This window comes from Gossypium hirsutum, chromosome A06, assembly GCF_007990345.1.
Source record: "Gossypium hirsutum isolate 1008001.06 chromosome A06, Gossypium_hirsutum_v2.1, whole genome shotgun sequence".
Taxonomy (NCBI): Eukaryota; Viridiplantae; Streptophyta; class Magnoliopsida; order Malvales; family Malvaceae; genus Gossypium; species Gossypium hirsutum.
The window spans coordinates 57547662-57574508 of record NC_053429.1 but is presented as its reverse complement, the minus strand read 5'-3'; the positions used below and the strand labels follow the sequence as shown (position 1 = coordinate 57574508).

The 26847-nt window shown below is 33.6% G+C and overlaps 1 non-coding gene across 1 annotated transcript; it reads left to right on the top strand.

Annotated features, from left to right (window-relative positions):
- The first annotated feature begins 16518 nt into the window (after window positions 1-16518).
- LOC121231533 (small nucleolar RNA R71) lies at window positions 16519-16625 on the top strand. The gene has a single exon (XR_005929591.1). It is a non-coding gene; the product is annotated as a small nucleolar RNA R71 (small nucleolar RNA).
- Window positions 16626-26847: the final 10222 nt, after the last annotated feature.

Here is a 26847-nt window from a genome sequence, read left to right as displayed (position 1 = left end):
AATCCCTAATTTTTTGGCCACCAAATAGGAAAGATACGAATGTGTAACTATCAAAGTGAAGTACTGAACATAATTAATTCTAAAAGTACCTGTTATGATATTAGTCGCATCATGATCTTCTATGCGTCTAGTCGCATAGATAAGGGCTGGCTTTTTGGCCTCGGTTTGATTTGCACCTTAATGCATGTTCACTATCCCTGCCCCGTATTACCTCTTTTGTACTGACCCTTGGAATGATGGAAATATGCCAGTGTACACAATCGCAATAAGTAATAAAGTGACAAGTAAATGTCAAGTTATCGTATCCACAAAGACTGTGAAAAGAATTATTTATGAATACTATTTAAAACACTTTGGTGAAGAAAATATTTTATTTGAAGAGGGTGATTAAAAACTAAGATTTTAAACTAAGTAAACTAAATAAATTAATCTCAAATGCACAATTTCAAAATACAATTTTAATCAAGATGACATATTTGTGTTGATCAATTACATTTTTTAACTTATAATTATTAAACTCATGTGTATATTGTTACGAATAAATTCACAGCAACTCGGCAATTTGCTAACTTATGAACATACTCACCTACAAAAATCCATTTATCTCTTGATTATATCCCTATGTCAATTCAACCGATTAAACAAATCTTTAATAGGCAAATATGTTATTGCACATACAACTTATTAAATCGAAATAATCTCTTGTACATATCCCCGTGTCAATTCAAACAATTAACTAAATCTAATAAGCACATAAAAAACTACGCGAGGTAACAAAGTATCCCTACCTTGAAACAATTTAATCACAATAACCTTGCAAGTTATGCAAGGTAAATGTATCGTCAGATACCGTTGCTAATTTAACCCTCAGCTACCTTAGATGATTAAACATGTACTGATTAAGTACTGTGTCCATTAATTACAATTTCAATCCGTTTAAATAATTAATTCATTAGCTACCTCACATTTGTAATGCAAGAACAACTTAGTCATGATTTTACTTAACCAAGCATCTTACCGAGGCCTATAACAACATAAACACAATTTTAACAATTTTAGAAAACAAAATGCAATCAACCTAACACGAAATAAATTCAAGCTAAATTGATTAAATTAACCATCCCAACAACATAAATATTCATAGATATGTTCATCAAAACAACAACAAAAATTAAAGAGATAGGGAACAAGAATCAAATCCAGTGTTTTTCCGTGGCTTGACTAGTTTACTCTGTTCTTCCTTCTCCATTGTCCTCGTCGACCAAGGCTACTATGAACACTTAATTACTACTCCAAATGGTTGATGAATGCCCATTTTCCAAGAGGATAAATCGACAAGAGAGCAAGGGAATTTGGAATGGAAAAGAAAAGATAAAGTGGAGAGAAGAGAGAAAAGATGTGAATGCTTAAGATGTAATTCAAATGACCTGCCTAAGGGGGTTTTTATAGCTGAAGAGGACTGTTAAAAATAGTTAAAATTATTAGCCAAAGAGCTCTCCCTTGGCCTGCCACGCATGTGGCAAGGTTGATAGTTTCAACTTTGCTAATTTAGGCTTGAGGCAAATCTATAAAGCCACCAATTGTGGAAGGGTTTGTTTGCAACTTGAACAAGTCTTCAAGGGACCCTTTGCAAGCTAAATAACCAGTCAATAAGCTGATTTAGGTCAGCATATGGATGGTTTTGGGCTGTCCACTTCTTGGTCGGTTCGGTTCACTCGGTTCAGCTCAACTGGACCACTTTTTCATAATTAATTAATAATAATTTATTTAATCCAAATTAAATTTGATATAAATTAAAATTAATTATATCATGAATTAATACACATAATTGGACCATCTTAGGCTGAAAATTAATTCGCATTGATACTTCAAATTGCTTATCGGTTTTGAACTTCTAGCAGTGTTTGTCGAGCCAATTTTTGCCCTTTGTGCAAATCTGTCAAAATTAATCAAAATTAATCAAAATTAATTAAAATTAATTAAAATTCACTATGTTAATAATTTAAGTCCAGAATAATTATTTTATAATAATTATATATTTTTTGACAATAATTTTACCGAAACTTTATGAATTTGAGTTAAAAAAGGGCATGAAAAAGTGTGTATGTTTTTGTGTTTCCACACCCCCAAACTTAATTTATTGCTTGTCCCAAGTAATAAACAAATTGAAAATAATTTCTCGGAAACATCTTTGAAAAATTCATTCAGAACAACATTCTTCCAAATATTAGGAATTTGGTATACTTATGCTCAGAAACAAGAAATTTGATATTTATGCTACTTATGTATACATATTATTCAAATTACTCTAAATCGTTCTTATGATAGCAAAAATAGACTAAATGATTCCTAATAAAGACATGTTAAATCCATAACAATTTGATTTTATTCCCTTATTCAAGATTAAGCTGCAATCATTGAGTTTAACATATGTCTTCATATGTTGAACTTAGTAATTTCTCTCCACTAATGTAGGTAACATAGAAACTTGAATCAATAGGTTTTTAACAAGGTTGTAACGTGGCTAGGCTGGGGTAGGTAAAAGAAAAAATTTAGGCTAAAAACCCTAAACTCAGCTTTAATTGGACCTTTTGAAGATTTACCTTCAATATACCAACTTACTTTGCTTTCACATGCTCTTTTGTACATTTTCTTTCAACTACACATGCTCTATTTTTTACAAGCATTTTGTTGTATGTACTACAATTTTTTTAAGCATTCGATGCTTCTTTTCAACTCCCCCAAACTTATTTTCAAAGAATGTTCTGAATAGTACTGAGTCTAGTGTTTGGAATAATTTAAAGATAATTAAGAGAGAAGTGATGGCTAAATATTACAAGGGATCAAATAAAATTAGGCCATATAGTCTCAAAGTTGGGTTTCAAAGGATAAAATTTCATCAAGGTTGGCTTGAAAGGCTCAAACGGTTCAAACAAAAGTTGCCTAAATCATTTTCAACGTTTCATGCTTCCTAGGATTTTGCCTCAAGAAACTACTAAGTCAATTCTAGAGACTTAAACTTTCATGCATGCCTAACTTTCCTAAGGAACTAAAAATTTTACGGTACGATTTATATGCTTTATTAAAAATATAGTTATGTCATTATTAAGCTAACATAACAATTATTGAAACAATCGAACTTTATTCATACTAAATTTTTGTAACATCCAGAATTAGGGTCTAGTTAGAACAGTGGTTTTAAGACCACAAATTTGAAATAGAAATAATTATTTTATGATTCTAATGAAGTTTATGATATGATTGCATGCTTGTGTGAAGGTTTCATCAAGAAATTCTATTGATAAAGCGTCTAATTTGACATTTAGGACTAAATTACAAAAGTTACAAAATGTGAGTTCTAGAAGCTTTAGGCATGAAATTGCCATGGATTATTGATTAGAGGTCCTTAAATAGTAATTTGCCCAATTTCTATAATTATGGACAAAAATGGGCATGAATAGGAAAAAATTGAAAGAAAGGCCTTAAAGGCATTTTTGTCATTTAGTTAATAAAAGAATAAAAAGGGAAAACTAAGTCAAAATTGTATTCATCTTCTCCATGCCATAGCCGTAATTCTCAAGCTCTCCATAGGTAGGGTTTTCCAACTTTTCAAGCTTGAAAGTAAGTCAATCCTAGCCTCGTTTTTTATGTTCTTTGCATTTTTCAAGTCCTTGAAACATGATCTATCCATTTTTAACCATATTTTGAGCTAGGGTTCATGTATGAAATTTGACCCATGTGTGACATGTTTTTTATTTTGATGTTAATGGAGGAATATGAAAGTTTGATGCATGATAAAAATCTTTTACTAAGTGGTTTTTCATGAAAACACCTAAAAAGGACCTTTCTGTAAAAGTTGTGAAATAATTGGTTAAAAATCTGATTTGAAAGAAAATGTTGGCTGATATGAGTATGATATAAGTTTGGCTAGGCTTGGGTATCAAAGAAACTTAACACATTTTATTTTATAAGCATAGGGGCTAAGTTGTAATTATATGAAAGTTTAAGGGCAAAAATGTAATTTTTCCAAAGTATGATTTATGGACTATTTTGAACAATGTGATGATTGAATGAGCTAAATTTTCTATTATAGATCAAGAAAAATGATGTCCAGACCTAGACTAGGGAAAGAACAAGATTTTGGACTAAATCGAATTAATTATCCATATTTTGTACCGAGGTAAGTTTATGTGTAAATAATGCAATGTTGTATCATGTTTTAATGCTTTATTAATGTATGAATTTCTATGTTTAATTGTTATGATGAGTGTATGAGTGAAATAATGGTCAATGAGAACGACTTTGTGAACGAGTTCGGCAAAGATGTGACATCGAGAAAGTCCTGTTTGAACCTTACGAATAATTTAGGATACAATCTGACATGTCATTGGGAACTATGTGATTATGAGCTCATGAAATTATATGTATATGTGATTATGTGGATCCGGGTGCTAGTCTCTTACATTCTATTGGTGGCTGGGTAGCTCAGCATGTGTTGCGGGTACCTGTCAGCTTGTGTGAGTAGCCTGAGTAGTTACGTCCTGACTGTTAGCTTGTGTGAGTCGGCTTGTGCTTAGTTGAAGAGTGAGCAATGTGTGATTATGATGTGAGGTAGCATATGGCTATGTTTGAAGCACTATGTGCAAGTTTTCCGTGTATCCGATAGTATTCCGAGTGTTCAACGAGTAAACCTGTGAGTTATTCGATAAATAAGTCAATGATGTGGAAATATGAAAATGTGTTACGAGTGGGTACATGTATGCCTGATAAACTCATATGAATGAGTTCGATATGTGATGAACTTTTGGTAAGATTGAAATTGTGTAAGTTATGTCTACAAATTAAGCTATGCCTATGAATTTATGATAACACATAATTAAACTATGTTATGTCAATGGTATTTATACATATGATTAAGTTGATATTTATTTGCATGAGAACTTACTAAGCTTTTTGCTTACTCCCCTCTCTTTTACATTTACTTATAGTACTGCCAAGCTAGCTCATGGATTGAAGGACGTCGGAGGCTCGATCACACTATCAACTGGACATTTTGGTATAGTTAGTCTCAATATTTTGAGTATGGCATGTATAGGGGCTTGATCTTTTTGTTATATGTCATATTGGTTTAGCCAAATGTATTGGCTTATAGTAATATTTGATTCATTTTGTATATGGCCATGTGATATGGTTTATATTGATCAATTAGATTGTAACCCTAATCAATTATGCATGCATGCAATGTATTATGCTTAATGTGATTTCTTGTGGATGAGATGTGTGATGAATGGCACATGTGCTAAGTGAATGAATCATGGCTAATAAGGATGACCAAAGCTATGGTATAATTGAGTAAATTGAAAGTAAGTTTAGCACGACGAATGAATATGAAATTGGTATGGAATGCCATGTGAAAATATGACAGTTTGGATGTGTGATATGTTGACTTTACAAAGGCATGGATTAATCATGTCTATGAGTTTTTTAGTGACTAAAGATACTATGTTGCATGCCATCTAATATGAATGAGCAAATGAGCATTTAAGGGTGACAAATAGCTTGAAAAATAGCCTCAAATTTGTCCACACAGGTAGACACACGGGCATGTGTCTAGGCTGTGTGTGACACACGGCCTTCCCCACGGGCGTGTGATCCGACCGTGTGTCCCTTGCACTATAATTAATGCAAACAGAATGCTCAGTAGTAAACACACGGGCAGAGACACGGCCATGTGTCTTACCCGTGTGAAGGGCACGGCCTTAGGACATAGGCGTGTGCCCAGGCTGTGTGAAGTCTGTACTTAATTTTTTGAATTTAATTCGCCACACGGTCTGAGCAAACGGGTATGTGACTTAGCCGTGTGACCTTAATTTGGTTGATGATGTCATAGTCAGAGAGTTACACGGGTTGAGAACACGGGCGTGTCCCAAGCCACACGGGCGTGTGTGACTATACGGCGTAGCCACACAGGCATGTGACTCTCCAAAACAAGAAAACTTTCTAAGTGTCAAAAAGGTTCAAAAAGTTCTCAATTTTGTCTCAAACCACTTTCGTTGTATGTTTTGGCCTCGTAGGCCCTTTAAAGGGACAAATTGCAAATGATTGAAAGGTTTCAAATTGGATGAAATTTTATGGCCCAATTTTGTGTGTTTGTTTACGTTTATGTTCGGTAATGCCTCGAACCCTGTCCCGGCGTCAGATACGGGTAAGGGGTGTTACAAGTTTAGCATACTTAACAAAAATTCAAATTATTGAACAAGATATGTCCTAATCATAACTAAAAGAAAAATTTATTCTGAGTGGAAATAATTTCAATTTTTCGGTCCCCCTACTTAAGATGAACAATGTCCTCATTGTTAAAAGTGAATAGATACTATACATCAGATAGGATTCTAGAAAAGAGGAGGTGAGTCAATTTTACTATTTAAGTACCAAGCTCTCTCTAGATCCACTCCTAGGCATTTATATATCTATTGCCACACTTTGTACTTTGCAACTTGTTCATTTTTATTTATGATTTCCACCTCTTGTTTTATTATGCGAAAAATAAAAATCATAATAGAACCTAATCCTAAAACATTAAATAACCTAGGAAAGAAAATGAAATAAAGTAAAGATCCCCTCTTTTTATTTATTTTTAGATCCCTCAAAATCTGACTCATCTTTTTCCTTCCTCGACATTGGAGTCCATGGTTCAAGTATAAAGTATGTAAATTCATGCACAAAAATCAAACCGGTTATGAAATATATATTTTAACTGCATCTCTGATTGAGTCATCCCATATTTTTTAGTATCTTCAGTAATCTTGTTACTGCAACTACATGTGTTATAGCATAGCCATTATACCAAACTGTTCACTTCGTGGAATGGCATCAGATAAAGCGGCTCTTAGCGTCAAACTTAGGAAATTTGTTAAGGGTGGTTTCAGTTTTAGGTAGGTGGGTGAGAAGTTGAGGATAAGGTTTAAAGTTGAAGAGGATGGAGATTTTAAGGATAGTTTAGGTGAGGTAGTTGGTGACTTTGAATGAAGGTGTTTAGGGTGGTGATTCAGGGAGTTAAGGGCTGCAACATTAAGGGGTTAAGTGAGATGCCCTATTGGGCTACTTGGGAGTGGTGGTGGAGCAAGGTAAGGCCTATAGGTTTGTGCTGAAAAGGGTTGAATATTTCCCTTCTTAGCAGTGTCTTAAGCCCAATGGCAGCTCCTTTTTGGATCCTAATCTCCTGTACTGAAAATAAACTAAAAGAAACTCAAAGAAATTAGTGCTTGGGTTAAAAGTTGACTCTTTATTTAACAAAACTAATACTTAAATTCTTTGGGCTACTTAGAAAAGTATTTTTTTTGAAAAATTACATTAAACTAAACTCCCAGGAAAGATTGGAAGGGTTACAGATGGTCTTGCTTAAGTTCCAATCTCCTAGATAGATTTTTGATTAATGTAATGAACCAAAGAAAATCTTATCTAAGTCTACCATTTTATTCAAATGAGAAAAAAAAACTAAAAGTATAAAATAACGATAAAGAAAGTGAAGAGAACTCCCTTTATTTTATTCAGGATCGTCATTGACTATGGTGGTGTCACATGGCCATTTGTCATACCAACCATAATCATCTTGGAAGTAATCATATTCTTTCCCATCAAATCTGTCCAACATCTTATTAGGGAAAGAAAACCCATAATGACCTTTCCTGGTGGCCTTTGGTTAACTACCTGTAATTCCTACAAATCCTCCAACCCGTGACACGAATATGTGAAATAATCCACCCAGTACCCTCCATTTGCCTTTCCAAGATTACAAGTGCCTCTTTTTCTTGATATTTGGTGAACTCAACTGATATAATGACGGGCAAATTTGAAGACAGACCCAAATAGTCATATTTCAAATGAGGAGACAAAATCTTCAATTCCAATTTAGATGGCTCTTCAATCAATGACTTTGGTTGCTTATACTCCTGAGATGATAACTCTAATGATTAGAGTGGAACTTCTTGAGTGAATTCCTTCGAATTAGCTTCTAACCAAGCTAAAAATTCCTTGTCTTCATCATCCCTTGGTGAATCCTCCAGTAGAATATGTTCTAACGAATCGTTTAAAGAATTGAGCTCTAATTTTGTAAAAGCCAGCGATTCCATCTTCAAAATAACAGAGTGGTCTTCAACTATATATTGAAATTTAGCATCATCGAAGTCATTAAAAGTCACCTCGCCATCAAATATTTCTTTCAACTGAGTATCATTTTGCTGCTTATAGAATCGTTATGGATATGGCAATGGTGGAATCTTAGCTTTAACCAAACAACTCTTCTGTGGAAATTTTTCTATATCCGACAAGGGTGCTAGGTAATTAGAACTAATTGGTGTAGAGTTTACCTCATCAAGTATCACCGTATCTGACTTTTTTGGAACAGGAGTTTCAACACTCAATTGAACTTCCTCTTTACTGCGAGCTACAATAGGCTTATTTTCAACCTCGACAGCTTTGGGTTCCCATGTCTTCCCACTTTGTAAAGTGATGGTTTTGCAATGCTCTTTGCCCATGCTTCTCAGATTTTCTATATCACTCGGCCAAATACCTTGGGGTCTGCTTTTGAGCTCGTTGGCTAGCTATCCCACTTGGTTTCCTAAATTCTTCAATATTGCTGCTTAGCTTTGGATTAGTTCATCATTCTTCGCTATGTACGCTTTTAGAAAATTCTCAAGATTACTTGAAGATTCAATTGGTGTGGGTTGTTGCACTTGTTGAGAATATTCTGGCAAATAATTTGGTTGAAATGACATAGAAGAGTCGCTATGGTCTGCCTATAACAGCCCGATTTAGACCCTAATCGGAATGGTGGTTTCGGGACCATGAATCCAAGTTAGAAAAATATTTAAAAATGATTTTCTGTGTTTATTATGTATGAATTAATATATGTGAAATTTTCGTTATTTAATTTTATCGTTTGAGTGTCCGATTAAATAAAAGGACTTAATCGCGTAAAAGGAAAAGTTGGTGGTTAAATTTGAAAGTGCTTAATTGTTGTTGTCTTTATAAGTGGAGGCATTTATAATGCTATTAGACCAAAGTTATGAGTGGTGAATGGTAATGACCTTAGATTATAATGATTTTATATTAAAATTAAAAGGTTAAAATTGTAAATGGAATAATATGTTATATAATATCATATAATAAACATAAAATAAGCCATATTCATATTATTTTCTTTGTTCTAGCACCGAAACTAAAAGAAAAAGAAAAGAAAAAGAGAAACAAGGGTTCGGCCATTTTTAAGCTCAATCAAGGTATGTGTTTAGCTCGTTTTTTGATAATTTCTACGTTTTTGAGATCGTTGCTTCGAGTACTACAAAACCCATGCTTGAATTTTTTATTTTGGTGAATATTTTGGGTTATGCCATTGTTGAGAACTTGTGATTTTTGTTGTTTGATGATGAAATATGAAAGATATGTTTTAGATTAACATATTTTTTATTGGAGTTTTTGATTATTTTGAGTTATTAGGACTAAATTGAAAAAATGATAATTTGAGGGACTAAAATATGAAATAAATTAAATATATGGATTGGTTTGAGAGTGGGTAAAATTCGGCTCAACATGGGTATGCTGCAATTTTGTGTATTTTGTGTTTTGTGCAATTGGGACTAAATTGTAAAAAATGTAAATGTTAGGGGTAAAATGGTAATTTTCCTATTTATGTGTATTTGGACTAAATTGAATGAAATTATATTTGAATGAGCTTAATTTGAATATGTTTAGATCAAGAACCAATAAAATCAGATTTGGATCGGGGGAAAATGAAAGTCATCGACTAGCTGCCCTGTTCCATTTTATATCGTCCGAGGTAAGTTTACAAGCAAATAGACGTGTTAAATTGTAGTTGAATGTTAAATATACATGCTGGTATGAAATGTATGAATTTATACATGCTATGGTTGAATATGAATAAGCTTGGCTACAACATTTATGAATTCGTTTCGACCGAGTTGTGACGTCCAAAAGCCCCGTATGAACCTTAGGAATAGTTATGATACATATGTCATGACATAGGATTCCAATATATGTGTGCGAGTAAGACCATGACATCAATATGTGATTTTGATATATGTGTGCGAGCAAGACCCTATCTGGGACAGTGGCATCGATATGTGGCTACATGTAAGACCACATCTGGGACGTTGACATTGTACAACTTGTGTGATTATCCGAGTGTCTATCCAATTCCGAATGGTTCATCGGGCAAAGGTAAATCCTGTACGGATGTGTAATACGAGCTAAATGGTCAGGTATGAATTAGCTTGTTGGCTATTAGTAATAAAGTAAGTATGTACTTGATATTTGTTCTATTCATGTGTAATTGATAATGATAAATATAAGTGAGATTGGCATGTGTATTCAGCTTGTGGCTAAATAAGTTGAGTATCAATGAAATGATTCATAACTAAGTGCAAGTGTGTGTAACCATGTATAATCGCCCTTATAGGAGATATATATATGTGTGTGTGTGATGTTATGATATGATTTTTGAGCTTATGTATATAAGTATACGTAGGCATGATTTTGTAACACCCTAAACCCGAACCTATTGTAGGAATGGGTTATAAGGTATTACCTAACATAACACAACATTTAGACATTCGTGGATATACATATGAAATAATTATTAGAAATTAAATAGATCAAAAGACAAATTATATTTTATGGAATTCGCATATAACAATTATGATTCCTTATAACTTGAATCACTGTTCAAGTAGTCAATTCCAATTTCCAATGCCAAATTTTAAACATGCAAATTATATTTATATACGTCTTAACAAATACCTACTTTCATTTTTATTCTTCTTATTATACATCAAACACATTAAGCATAATTCATTTCTATTTATAATTCATAGCCTAACCATCAAACCACATACAAATACATCATACAACATCACTTAATCAAGATGTGAAATCTAACACAACTGAATAGTAAGCCATTATCGCATGGCCCAATTATACAAATCGAATTACCACAATTCATGACACACTCCAGCCTATACATGCCATAGGTTCAAAACGTAACTTTTATAAATACCAAAGGTGGTCGATAGTGTGTTAAGCTCCTCTGACGACTTTCAAACTCGCAAGTTAGGTTCAATATCTACAAAGAAAAAGACAATTATACACACAGTAAGCTAACTTAGCTTAGTAAGCCTTAAGCAAAATAACACTCTATATATTAATATAACTTTGAATATCTATCAACTCAAATATCCAACTTAATTCCATGCGTTCGTAATATTATACAAATACAATTTAATAACTTCCATTAATGTATATATATATAAAATACATATCATGCCTTTATATTAAACACTTTCATTTCGGCCGAATATATTCATGTACATTATCAATAAGCTTTCAATTTCAAAGTTATAAACTCTTGCATCACAAGTTATTTAATTATATTCCTACCATCGCCGAATTTACTTGTATAAAATATAACCATAATTCAATTAATCACATGCTCATAAACATTTAAGACTTAATACTTAATTCCACAAATGTTACAATTTTTCTTTTCATCTCATGAAATTTGCACTATAATCTTAATAACTAATTTACATTATAACACAAACAGAAACTTGCTAAAACATACTTGTTCCCTTTAGCTTATTGTTCATATTCATAAAACACTTTAGCATCAAAACTCGTAAACGTCAATTCCTTATAACTCACTGGCTTTAAGCCTGTTAAGTATCAATCTGAATTCATAACAGCACACAGCCTATTGGCCTGTAGTTTGAATTAATAATTTTAACATTTCAAAATAAACAGATTTTATCAATGATGTTATACTTTTACTCAATCATATACTATTATCGAATGTTCAATACCCAACTTTACATCACATAAATGTTTACCTATGTAATCATTTATACCATCTCATTTATATCATCACATAAATGTTTACCTATGGGCCGAATACAAAGAAATAGTAAACGTTCAGTGTCATCTTTAGTTTAATTTTAATATAACATCCCATTAACTGAATTTGCACATATATAACTAAGACCGCATGTTCATGTGGCCAAAATTAACATATTATATTTTAACTTCTAAAGCCAAATAGTTATTAAATCTAGTTCACATACATTCAAGTATATAAATTCAAGTAATACCATATATTTTCACATACATAAATTAGCTACATAACCAAATACACATTATCACATATGCATACAATTAAGACTCATTCAATACTATTCACAAGGCCGAATATACTTAACTAGTTCACATAATAATCTTTATATTGAGTAGATATCAAACTGGTTCATACCTGCCATTCAGCTATATACATGCTAACTATATTACTTTCAATTTATACTTACCATTCAGCCATACAAACATATCTCTATCTTACTTTCATTTCATAGTAGCCGAATTAAACATTAACGACCTACTTTAATCCAATTGAGTTAACTTGACCGAGTACTCAAAGTCAATTATACCATCACATAATTACTTACATATGTGGCTAAGTATATACAATTCACCATATATATATACATATATTGATACGATATATCCTTACATGAAATTCAATCCTTTAATTAAATGAAACACTTCATATGACCGAATATGCAATTTCTATTCAATTCCCCACATAATCAAATATATCAACTCAATATAGGCTTATATGTTTCACCAATTCAATATAACTTACCTTCAATTGGATATACCAAATCAATATCATTTAAATCATAGCCATCATTCAATCATAAATTACATACAAAAATTCTCATAACTATTCACATGCGTACCTTATTACGAATTAATAACAATTTAACTCATACTTGGCTTTACACTCATTTTTAATTTGTTCAATAACACATCAATTCTTAGTCACGAAAAATCATACCAGCATGTAGCCTGCTAGAATTATAACCTGAATCATATCACCGGCAATATGCCTGCTAGGCTTTTAGCCCGATGTTACAATCATTCACTACTTAGCTCATTGCTAAGATTACACATAGTATGAGTCATAACACAACTACTTTGATACACATCAATTTCATCAATCCTTTCATTTAAAAATACCTTCGGCACCTTTTCTCAATGTCTATTTCAATTCAAAAAGTAAAGCCACATTCGGCTCAATTTATTTATTCAAACACACATGCAGCACATTATATTTCTATGTCTATTTTGGATTAATAATTTAGCCACATTCGGCTCTAATCATTTCTCCAAACATATATCCATCACATTATATTTATACATCTATATAATCAAGCATTTTACCTTACTATGTTTATTTAAATTCTAAGCATACCGAATTGAATTTAAATTACTTAAGAACTTACCTCGACAACTTCGTACAATAGTGTTGACTACTCGGCTAACTCTGCCTTTACCGATCCAAATCTCGGTTCTTTAGGTCTTGAGCTTGAATTAAAGTAAATAAACTATTTAATCGATCAATTGATCCACTTAACATTACCCCATAGATTATATTATATATATATAAAATAACACAACTTAAAATTAATTCGCATAACAGCCCCCTTTATAGAATTCGGACATTAACAATTAAGCCTTAACATCCTTAACATGTAATTACTCAACATTCTATCTATTTCACTTCATCCGAATATTCCTTAGTATTTTCAAGTCCTTACAAATTAATCTAAGTTCATGCAAAATAACAAGAACCAAATTTGTCAAAGATACTCTTAACCGAATGCCATCTCTTCACATACAAGTCCCTCCAACTTATTATTTTACCATTTAGTCACTTATAATTATAGATTCATAAATTTCTCTCCTTAATTAAGACAAACAACCAAATTTGATTCAATTTCCTCTATGATCGAATGCACATACCTCAACTGAAATCAAAATTTCAACATGGGCTTTAACACTAATTAAACAAGGATCACACATCTAATAAAAATTAACAAAAACTACATGAAATTTACCTTAAATTTTTAGCTTGCTACATTTCTGAAATCCTCAAAGCATATTTCTTCTTTCTTTTTAAAACATTCGGCAAGAACAAAGCAAAGATGTATGGCTTTCTTTTCTTTTATTAATTTCTTATGTTTATTATATTGTAAACTAGCTTTTAACATGTTTTACATCTTTAACCTTGAAATAAAAATAATATAACCCTATACAATAAGGGTACATTCAGCCATCCCTCAATAGTGGACTAATTCCAACATAACTACTCCATATAAAAAAAATAACCATAATTCAGCCATTACACATTTAACCATCAAATTTCCATCTTATGCAATTAAGCCCTTTTTATTAAATCGGGCACGCAGACAATAAAATTTTTATACGAAATTTTCACACATGAAAATTCAAATATGATAAACACAAAATAAATAAAAAAAATATTTTTTATTTTTTTATTTTTTTACTTGGATTCGGGGACCCGAAACCATCGTTCCGATTAAGGTCGAATTTGAACTGTTACAGATTTTATTATAACTAGTTGTTTATTTTGAAAGTTGATTGTTAATACGTTTAAATGATCATGTGAGTATTCGGCCTAGGTGGAAGAAATGGTCTATGGAAATATCTTAAGTATTTCATCTGAGGTTTTGAGGTCCAGCATGCTAATGTTAGTATAATTCGATTAACTATAATAAGTTGAATATGTCACTTGGTTGTTTATTTGCTTATAACTTACTAAGCTATAATAGCTTACTGTGTGTATATTTGCTTCTGTTTTATAGATTTTGGATCAAGTTACGAGCTCAGGGATCGTTAGTAAAGCTTATCACACTATCTACTATTTCGGTATTTAATATGTTGAACTCGAATTATGGCATGTATAGGCTAGTCTTGGAGATAGTTTATTTTGAAAGTGCATGTATATGAGCCATGCAAAAATGGCCTAACTTCCTAGCTTGAATTCAGTTTTGGTTGATCATGGTTTAAGTCTATATTGATTATTATGCTAAGTGCCATGGATGAATGTATGGTAATTTTGGTAGGTAGTATATGCTTGAAGTGGTTGGTGATTTTAGATATACATGGGTATGGTTCAGCCAAGGTTTTACATAGATAGAGGCATATGTGAATTTGTTTATCATATTGACTTATATTGGATGTGTATTTTGTCTTGTGAGTTAGCTTGGAAATAGTAAGGGATGTGCCTTTATATTCGGCTAATGAAGAATGAAGCATATATATGCCATGACGTAATGTTTATGATTTGGTATTAAAAGGCCAAGTTGCTAGTCAAATGATTGATAATTGAATGTGCTAAAAATATGTGGTAGCAAATTCAATTTCGGTGTGTGTTTACTTATTAGGTATGTGACTTGGTATTAGCGTGACCAATTGAGGTTATATTTGATAACTGAATAAAGGATTAGATATCATGTGCAATATGAAGTTTTAAACTCGTTATTATGTAAGCAAATTAGGTATACAACGATATGTTAATTGTGATTAAAAGTCGGGTAGTAGATATAAGAAATTGTGCATAGTTTGGTTCTGAGTTATTATTTGTGTTCGAAAGTGGTTCATGATAATATGGTGAAATGCATTTGAAATTGGTGAAACATGGTTACATCTTTGATGTGATGGTTGTATATTAATCATAATACGATTTTCCATAAAGTTTTATTTGAACATGATTAAATGCCTATTTATATATGTATATATATTCGAATGGATGCATTAATTTGTATTAATGTATGAAATATGTAAGTACATTTTAATCAATTCTTTTATATCGCATAAATGAATGTAAAGCTTAGCATGAAAACTTGTTTTAAATGATGTGTAATATGTACATGCGCAAGACTTAAAAAAATAATAAATATGAATTGGTCTGATTATTAAGTCTTAATTATGTCACCATATGAATGATATGAAATTTAAGATTTGATTTTAGACTATACTACGAGCATTGATGTGAATAATATTTTGAATTGTAAAATGAAATACTCATTTGTAAAAATTGTGATATGATCGATAATACTTCATAAACCTAGTCCAACGACAGATACGGGTTAGGGGTGTTACACTGCCCGTTGATTACTCCATGGAGAAATTTGATGATTCTACAATGAAAAGTTAATAATTTGACTGTGGAACATTCCAATTTTGATTTCCCATGTAATATTTTGACTCTTGATTCGATGGACAATTTTCAAAGAAATGGCCATCTCACAGTATTCACAAGATATATCCTCGAACTGGTTCAATTGCTGACCTATCAGATAATCATTGAAACCATTAACAGTTATGTTCTTAGGCATAGAAGACATAGAGGATACCTGGGCTGCCAAATAAGCAAGTGTGTTTGCTTTATGTACTCCTGTTGCTTGTCTTTCTAAGGCTACTCGATTGGTTGTCCACTGATAGTTATTGCTAGCAATTCTTTCAATAATCTCGTAAGCATCGTTATAAGACTTAGAAAGAAGGGCTCCATTTGCTGAAGCATCCACCATCATTCTAGTATGAATTTTGAGACCAATATAGAAAGTTTCCATTTGAACGCAACAAGGAATGTCGTGATGAGGGCACTTTCATAATAACTCCTTGAATCGCTCCCATGCCTCATATTAAGATTCTTCGTCGAGTTTCTGAAATGAAGTGATTTCATTTCGGACCTTAGTGGTTAAAGATGGAGGGAAATATTTCATTAAGAAACGTTCAACCAACTCTTGCCATTTAGTTATGGAACCGAACGGTAGGGAGTTCAACCATGTTCGTACTCTATCTCTTATGATATGAATAATGTATGATTTGGGTTTGAAATTGGTTGAAAATATGATACGTTAGATGCCTATTTAATGCTGGTAAGGAGAACCCTTAATGGGTGGCAATTTAGCCTTACAAATGGCCTATTTTTGCCCACACTAGCAGAATTTACTCGAGGGCCATTTCGAAATGAGCCTAGGCAGACCACATGATCGTACACACGAGCGTGTTGTTAACCGTGTGGCCAAGTTAGTTTCGACCACGGGCTAGACACACGAGTGTGTGGTCAGCCTTGTGGCCAAGCCAGTAGCCTCCCTAATTTTCACACAGCCTAGTATACGGGTGTGTCTTGTGGCTGTGTGGACAAGTCAATATGTATGCCCTATTTTGACACGGCTTAGACACATGGGCATGTCTAAAGCAGTGTGAGGCAACGGCCTATTCACACAGGCGTGTGACCTGTACAACTTTGAAAAATGTTTAAGTTTTGAAAAATTTTGTATGAGCTCGATTTAGTCCCGACCCCTTTCTAATGCATGCTTAAGGTCTCGATGACTTATATAAGGGACTCTATGGTAATGTTTAACTATGATTGTGAATGATTTATATGAATTATTCGTAAAATGTTCCTAATTGTCTGGTGATGCCTTTAACCCTAGTTCAGTGTCAGATACGGGTTAGGGGTGTTACAGTACAATATATATGTTCATATGTATGTGATTGTGTTTATGTTAATCTCACACTGGGCTTATAAAGCTCACCCAATTAGTGTTATAATCTTTCAGGTAACACTCAAACATAAGACTTGGATTCAGCATTTGGTGGAGCATCTCGAATGTTTTTACCTTATGAACATTTTTATGAATTTTAAAATTTATTGGACTTTGGTTTGTGGACTTTGGATATTACTTTTATTTTGGGTTATGGTTTGCTTTTTTTTTTTTACAACTTTATAACTATCATACATGCATGCAAATTTATGAGATTTCGAGTATTTTTAAATTATGAAATTTATCTAGACTATTTATGATTTTACTTGGTTTTTAAACAAAATAATAAATTGTAAATTTTGTAAATAGTTTATTGAAATACGTTGCGAAGTTCTTCCAAATACCGTTTTTATAATTATAATGCAAAATTCTTTATTTTAAATAACTTAAAATGATATTTTGATCAATGTCATTTTTTTCAAATATTTATATATTATTAAGTACTTTTTAAAAAATAAAATAAAATTATTCGATCTTTAAGTTTTTAGGTTTTCTCAAAACAACTCAAACATAGTGATTCTCAATAAGCAAATAAATTCGAGCGTTGTTAATGTAATTTCCAATATTCGACCATAACGTCTAAGTGGGGTTTGGGGTATTACAATCTTCTTGTTCCCACGTGGCGTCCTCAAAACCATGATTCTACCACAGAACCATGACCAAAGGCACTTGCTTCTTTCTCAGAACCTTAATTTCACAATCTAAAATTTTCACAGGCTCCTCCTCAAAAGACAAGTCTGGTCTTACTTCAATCTCTTCGACTCTTACCACATGAGATGGATCTAAATGGTACCTCTTCAACATAGAGACGTAAAAGACGTCATGGATAAGATCTAACTCTGGTGGCAACTCCAACTGATAAGCCACTGGTCCAACTTTTTTCAGAATCAGATAAAGCCCAATAAACCTTAGACTCAATTTTCCCTTCCATCCAAACCTCAATACTTTTCTCCACGGAGAGACTTTTAAGAAAACCTAGTCTCCTACACAGTACTCAATATCCTTTATTTTTAGATCAGTATAAGATTTCTGCCAACTGGAAGCCGCTCGGAATCTATCTTGAATGAACTTAACCCTACCTTTAGTCTCTTGAACTAACTCAGATACCAAAATTTTCCTTTCATCCAATTCAATCCCGTACAAAGGAGTTCGACACTTACGGCCATACAGAGCCTCAAAAGGTGCCATCTGAGTGCTTGATTGAAAACTATTATTATAAGCAAATTCAGGTAAAGGTAAATAATCCTCCTAACTTCCTGGAAAATCAATCACAAAACTCCTCAATATATCCTCAAGAATTTGAATAATTTTCCCAGATTTCCAATCAAACTGTGAATACTGAGTAGTACTGAGAACCAAATGAGTACCAAGAGCTCCATTCAATTTTTTCCAGAATCGAGATGTAAGCCAAGGATCCCAATCTGAAATAATCAACACAGGTACCCCATACAATAGTACAATCTCTGAAATATACAACTTTGCAAGCTTCTAAAGAGAATAATCCACATGAACTGGTAGGAAATGAGCTGACTTAGCAAACCTATCCATAATCACGCACATAGAATCATTCTTAGTGGGAGTCAAAGGTAACCCACTAACAAAATCCATAGTGACATGCTCCCACTTCTATTGAGGAATCTTAATGGGATGTAACAAACCAGAAGGAAGTTGATGTTTAGCCTTCACTTGTAAACAAGTCAAACACTTAACTCCATATTCAATCATTTCATGATTCAGACCCAACCACCAATACAACTCCCTCAGATTAGTACCTTTTATTTACTCCAGGATGCATATCATATGGACTACTATGTGCTTCTCGAAGTCTAATACAGATCAAAGTTCATAATCAGAGGGCTATGTAGCAATATTAGAGGGGTTAGGGTTGGAAACACGAAAATGTACACACTTTTTCATGCTCTTTTCAACTCAAATTCATGCATTTTGGAAAAATTATTGTCGAAAAATATATAATTATTATAAAACAGTTATTCTGGACTTAAATTATTAACATAATGAATTTTAATGAATTTTAATTAATTTTATAATAAATTTTGATTAATTTTGATTATTTTCGACAGATTTGCACAAAGGGAGAAAATTGGCTCAGCAAACACTACTAGAAGTTTAAAACCGAGAAGCAATTTGAAGTATCAAGGTGAATTAATTTTCAGCCTAAGACGGCCCAATTATGTGTATTAATTCATGATATAATTAATTTTAAGTTATATCCAATTTAATTTGGATTAAATAAATTATTATTAATTATTATGAAAAAGTGGTCCAGTTGACCTAAACCGAGTGAACCGAACCGACCAAGAAGTGGACAGCCCAAAACCGTCCATATGTTGACCCAAATTAGCTTATTGACTGATTATTTAGCTTGCAAAGAGGCCCTTGAAGACTTTTTCAAGTTGCAAACAAACCCCTCCACAATTGGTGGCTTTATAGATTTGCCCCAAGCCTAAATTAGCAAAGTTGAAACTATCAACCTTGCCACATGTGTGGCCGGACAAGGGAGGGCTCTTTGGCTGATAATTTTATCTATTTTTAGCATCCCTCTTCAGCTATAAAACCCCCTTAGGCTAATCATTTGAAACACATCTCAAGCAGTCATATCTTTTCTCTCTTCTCTCCACTTTCTCTCTTCTTTTCCATTCCAAATTCCCTTGCTCTCTTGTCCATATCACCTTGGAAAAGGGGCATTCATCAGCCATTTGGAGCAGCAATTAAGTATTCATAGCAGTCTTGGTCGACGAAGAAAACGTGAAAGGAAGAACGAAGCAAACTAGTCAAGCCACGGAAAAACACCAGATTTGATTCTTGTTCCCTATCTCTTTAATTTTTGTTGTTGTTATGATGAACATATCTATGAATATTTATGTTGTTGGAATGGTTAATTCAATAAATTTATCTTGAATTTAATTCGTGTTAGGTTGATTGCATTTCATTTTCTAAAATTGTTAAAATTGTGTTTATGTTGTTATAGGCCTCGGTAAGATGCTTGATTAAGTAAAACCATGACTAAGTTATTCTTGCATTACAATTGTGAGGTAGCTAATCAATTAATTATTTAAATGGATTGAAATTGTAATTAATGGACACAGTACTTAATCAGTACATGTTTAATCATCTAAGGTAGCTGAGGGTTAAATTAGCAATAGTATCTGACGATACATTTGCCTTGCATAACTTGCAAGATTATTGTGATTAAACTATTTCAAGGTAGGGATACTTGTTACCTCACATAGTATTTTATGTTCTTATTAGATTTAATTAATCCTTTGAATTGACACAGGGATATGTACAAGAGATTATTTCGATTTAATAAGTATGTATGTGCTATAACATATTTTCCTATTAAAGATTTGTTTAATCAGTTGAATTGACATAGGGATAGAGTGAAGAGATGAATGGATTTTTGTAGGTGAGTATGTTCATAAGTTAGCAAATTACCGAGTTTTCGTGAATTTATTCGTAACAATATAAACATGAGTTTAATAATTCCAAGTTAAGAAATGTAATTGATCAACACAATTATGTCATCTTGATTAAAATCGTATTTTGAAATCGTTCATTTGAGATTTATTTATTTAGTTTACTTAGTTTAAAATCTTAGTTTTTAATCACCCTCTTCAAACAAAATATTTTTCTTCACCAAAGTGTTTTAAATAGAATTCATAAATAATTCTTTTCATAGTCCCTGTGGGTACAATAACTCGACATTTACTTGTCACTTTATTACTTGTTGCGATTGTGTACACTTGCACATTTTCGTCGTTCCAAGTTTTTGGCACCGTTGTCGGGGACTATTTTAAAAGACATTATTGTGAAATTGTTAATTTTGCATTTTGGTTTACTTTTTTTTTGTTCCATTTTAATTCCTTTTTTTGTGTGTTTGTTTTAGGTGTTTATGAGTATTTATCAAATCATTGTCTTACTCCCCATAAACTCTGAAATGGAAAGGACTTTCTGACAAAGGAGAAAATAAGCGAATCAAATAAGGACTGAAGATATGAATTTCAAAAATCCAGAAGGAACATTCGCTTATAGTACTCACAATCAAATCACTGTTGTCGATGATAGAAATTGTGCCATTCAACAATATGCCATTCTACTATTCAACAAGCTTAATCTGAGTATTAGGAGACCCAAAACCGAGGCACAACAATTTGAGGTAAAGTTGGTCATGTTCCAAATGTTGCAAAATATGGGTCAATTTAGTGGGACTCCTACTGAAGATCCGCATCTACATCTTTGGCTATTAATGGAACTAACTGACTCATTTAAACTAGTCGGGGTGACCGAGGATGCTTTGAGACTGAGATTACTTCCATACTCCTTAACAAAAATAATTTCAATTGATGGCATCAATCGTCTTGCGATTAGTTAAAGGCACAACCATCTTATCATTGCTTTTCAAGTTGAAACCTTTTTCCGGCATCATAGGTTGATTCTTAAAGATTTAATCAAACTTTTCTTTCACTTATTCATCTTGGATCACAATGGAATTTTTGGCATAGATCTTAGAAGATCTAGTTCTTTTGTGAGATGTAGACATTTTTCCCAAAAAGATAAGTAAAATTTTGACAAAAGACTGGATAAAGAAATTGAAAACTATAGGAGCAAGGTATTGCGGTAGCAACTGACTTGCGGTGGCATGAAGGTTGCGACGATGATAGGATGTCACAGAGATAGGGATGCAATGGCAAATGTGTAACGCCTTAAATTTTAGGCCTAGAAGAAATAGGCTTCGCGTATGGAGGAATTGGAATTTAGTTGTGCAAGTGAATGACACAAATAAATGCCTGCTTCAATAGTTAAGTGTCCTAGGAAGTGCTTGAGAAGTCTTGGGTTCAAGCCTTAGCTCTTGCAATTTTTTTTAAGGGATCAACCATGGCTCTGGCATGTAGGCTTTATGAATAATTGTGGATGATTTATGACACAGAAAAAGCCTGTGGTGGAGTGGCAAGGTGGCGTGTTGTGTAACTGTGAGGTTTGAGGTTCAAGTTTTGGGATGCGCAATGGAATATTCATTTTGCTATTTGAGCTGTGTAGGAGGTGGAGTTGGACTGGGACTCTGAGGTTGAATTGGTCATGAGAGTTTGAATAGAGTTTGAATGGGAGGTGGGAGTAATTTATGGAGTGTATCATGAAGAGATATTAGGAGAAAATCAAGGAATGATTATGGAGAGATTTAAGGAGGAAAATATGGGATTTCATGTGGGTTATTATCATCTTGTGTTCAAAGAATTCGGTTCCCATTCTTTTCCAAAAAATTATAGACGATAGTTTTCCTCTGCTTTTAAAGTCTGCCATTTTGTTTTTTGCCGATTTTTGCTAGATGGTTCTTTGCAATTTCTTTCGGTTCCCTTTTTGTTCTGTTCTTTCGTATGGCAACATTTTCACCCTCCTCCTCCCTTGTCAATTTTTCATTGTCTTCTTTTGTTTCTGCCAACTGCCTGTTGAACTTTCTTTTTCTTTCTTCTCACAGCTTTGGATTTTCCTTATAAGTCATTCCTTCCTTAATCCTTGGTTTTCGTTGCCGCAACTTGCCACTTTTGTTTTGGGTTTCTGCATTATTGGTAAGTGTCACAACTATGAAGTATTCTTTTAGTTTATAGATTTTTAGTGAATCGATTGACTATTCTATTTGTGAAGGTTAAGGGTTGGAACGACTCGGTTAGCGTTGGAGTAGTACGACTCTACTGTTACGCGGTTGGTAGGTAAAGTGGCTATATTTTGGTGGTGTTAAAGGAAAGTTTTTCTTTTTCCCTTGGATATGAAATGTGAATTTATATTGGTATTGGGTCTTTACAGAAATGTCTGCGGTGAATTGTGGAGTAGTGAACTATCTTGTTCGGATCTGCAGGTCCCAAAGTGCTTGATAGTGTTTTGCAGCAAATCGCATCAGGTGTGTAATAGTACCGTATTTGATAATCAGTCAAAAGTCGAAAGAGTGTGTGAATCCACACACATTGATTTAACTATAGGTCGGCAAATGTTGAAATGCCGAAATACTAAGAAGCCAAAAAGTCAAAAGAATGGGCTTAGAGCATGCGATCGCACGCAAGGTAAACCGAGCCTACGAAACTTGGGTGTACGGTGAAAAAGCTACCATGAACGAATGCATGGGCTTAGGCCATAATGGGCCGAATGAACCCATCGGCCGCTGTTGTAAATCTAACTGTTAGGTGGGAAATAGTGGGGCTTGTCATGTCACGTACATGGCATAGGCCATTCTGGGCCTCAATGGGCTAAAATGGGTCGTGTGGGCCCAATGGGCTCATGGGGCTCGCGTAGATAAAATCCTTGATAAGTGACAAACTTTGGACTGGGTTGTGTAGTATGCATACCCATTGGTAATCCTGAGCTAATTGGGCTGCATAAGCGTGTCGGCCATTTGGGTCGAATAATGGGCTTTGGGCCCATTTTCACCGATAGGACTGTTAGGGTTGTAAAAGTTGCTCAGGGCGACTGTAAACCTTCGGAAGGGCCGATAAGCATGTTTAGCCCAAACTGTTTAGATTATCGAAATACCCCTGTAAGATAAAATGATTGTTTTGCCCTTGGGGGTAAATGACTGACTTGGACTATGAATTTGACCGATTTGACTGTGATCGTATGACTGTGTTTTAACTGACTTGATGGTGGTTGTATGACTGATATGCTTTAGTATATGTTTAAATGATTATTACTGAGCATTGCCATTTTACATACACGTGTGATGATTGAGCATGACATACACGACATATTGCATGGGGTTAGGACATTGATATGGAAGAAGTTCTGATAGGATCGCACGGGTGACACGAGAAGATTGTGGATCCAGTATTGATCTGTTAAGGTCATACGGGTCGCACGAGATGACTGTGGACTGATGAACGGCTTAGTGCTACTTAATCTGTTTATGGCTCTGTGCTATCTTGATTATGCCTTTGTGCCAATCATATTTACCTGTGGCTATGTGCCTATCATATTTATTGATGACTTTGTGTCGATCATATTTACCCATGGCTATGTGCCGATTATATTACCGTTGCTGATGGCTACGTGCTAAACTTATTACAGTTATCGATGGCTTTGTGCCAATCATAATACCGCTACTGAAGGCTTAAATTCGTATATATACTAGCAACTTTGCTACAATTTTGGTTGGTGCTGCAACCAGTGCTAACATTGTAAGTGTAGGGATGGTGTGGGTAAGTTATTCCCCACAGGTAGTGCAGGGTTGGATGGGATAGCATGCATCCATGCATTCGCTGTTTTGTTACTGAGATGGGCTAGGCCCAATTGATTCTGTTATGGGCTGTGACCCAAATGATAATGTAATGGGCTTTGGCCCACTTATGCTCTGAACTGGACTGTACTGTTACTGTTAAAGGGCTCTAGCCCAGACTGTTTCTGTTTCTGTATATTGACTGTTACTCTAGTAAGGGGATTACACACTGAGTTTTCATAAACTTACCCCATTTTTAACTATATAGGTAGTCCCTAGCGTTAGGCGGATCGCTGCTGCGAGGGACTCAGAGATGGCCACACGACTGCTCCTACTACTACGTTAAATTGCTTACTCGTATTTTTTATTTTTGATTTTTGGTTTGTAATAAGACTATTTGTGGGATTTACTTTTAATTGGGCTTTTGATTACTCACTTTAAACTTCTAGTCTAGGAAAATATGAGTTTTCAAACCAATTACTGTTTCCAAAAACATATGTTTTAAACTTCTTTAATTTAAATTAGCTTCTGCAACTGTAAGAGATTTTCAATGAAATTAATAACGTTTTTTAAAGGTGATTAACTTTCCAATGAGCCATGTTTTGAAATTAAACGAACACAAGCTGAGACTTTACACAATTTTAAATAGTAAGAAGGGTTTTTCAATGAAATCACGATTTCGAAAAACACTTAAATGTGACACTACCAGATTCTGCCATAACGTCTAGGCCGGGTTTAGGGTGTTACAAAAGGGGCTACTCTGGAAAAGGCCGTGCGAATACCATGGGCTTACAAAAAGGAAGATATTTTAGAAGAAATTTCGGGATTTAGGCTGATGGCTAATACAAAAAGAATGGGTGGCTAGGTTTTGAGCTAATAGCTTGAAGGCTTGCGAAAATTATAAAGGTTTGCGAAAATTATAAAGGTATAAAATGGTTTATATAGTGGTGAATTAGAGTAATTTTGTAGCTAAAATTTAGCTAATTTAAGAGACTTGGGCAGCAATGTAATCTTGTAGATTAAATTTAGCTAATTTTTGAGTTACTTGAGCAACAAGTAAGATTGAGGGAAATATGGTAACAAAATTTTGGGCTTTAGGAAACCCTATGGATAGCACATGGGTTAATTTTTTCTCGTCTTTGTTGTTTTAGGCCTTGAGCCCAAGCTTTATTAAAATTTCAGTTGCTTAAAAATAAACAAACTTATTAGTACTTGGGCCAAATTGACCCCCTTTATTAAAATAAATAAAACTAACATTAAATTTAAAAACAAAGACTATCACAACAGTCTCGCTTAAGTTCTAATCTCCTTAGAAAGAATTAATTAAATGTACTAATTTAAGAAAATAATATCTAAATTTTTATTACAAAGAAGGTTTATGAAAAATTAAGGGTCTCTTAATTTGAGCGAGGTTTTAATTCGCTCAATTTCATCATCCCATAAGTGCTTCAGACATTGACCATTTACTTTAAACGTACCTCCATGGTTGTTGTACAATTCTGCAGCTCCATATGGATAAACTTTGTAAATGGTATAAGGTCCTTTCCATCAGGATTTAAGCTTTCCAAGAAATAACCTTATTCTCGTATGAAAATAACCTCAACCCCTCGAACTCATTGAAGTGTACTACTTTGGTATGAAAATAACCAATCTATTTTGTTAGGGCGCACTACTCTTTCAAGTATACCTTTGATTTCTCGATTCACCCTTTCAACTTACCCATTTGATTGTGGGTGACAGGCAGTAGCAATTTTATGCTTCACATCATACTTAACAAGCAACCACTTAAGCCACTTATTTACAAAGTGAGATCTTGCATCGCTAATTATAGCTCTAGGAGTCCCAAACCGTGTAAATACGTGCTTATGTAGGAATCGCATGACTACCTTAGCGTCATTAGTTCGATATGCCTCAGGTTCAACCCACTTGGATACGTAATCCACAGCTACTAAAATATACTTATTACCATATGAAAAAGGAAACGAGCCTAGAAAATCAATGCCACATACATTGAAAAGTTCTATCTCTAAAATATTTGTCAAAGGCTTCCCGTTCCTCCTTGATATGTTTTTAGTTCTTTGGCATCAACTGAAGTTTCTTACATATGCATAAGCATCTTGAACAATGTAGGCCAAAATAACCAAA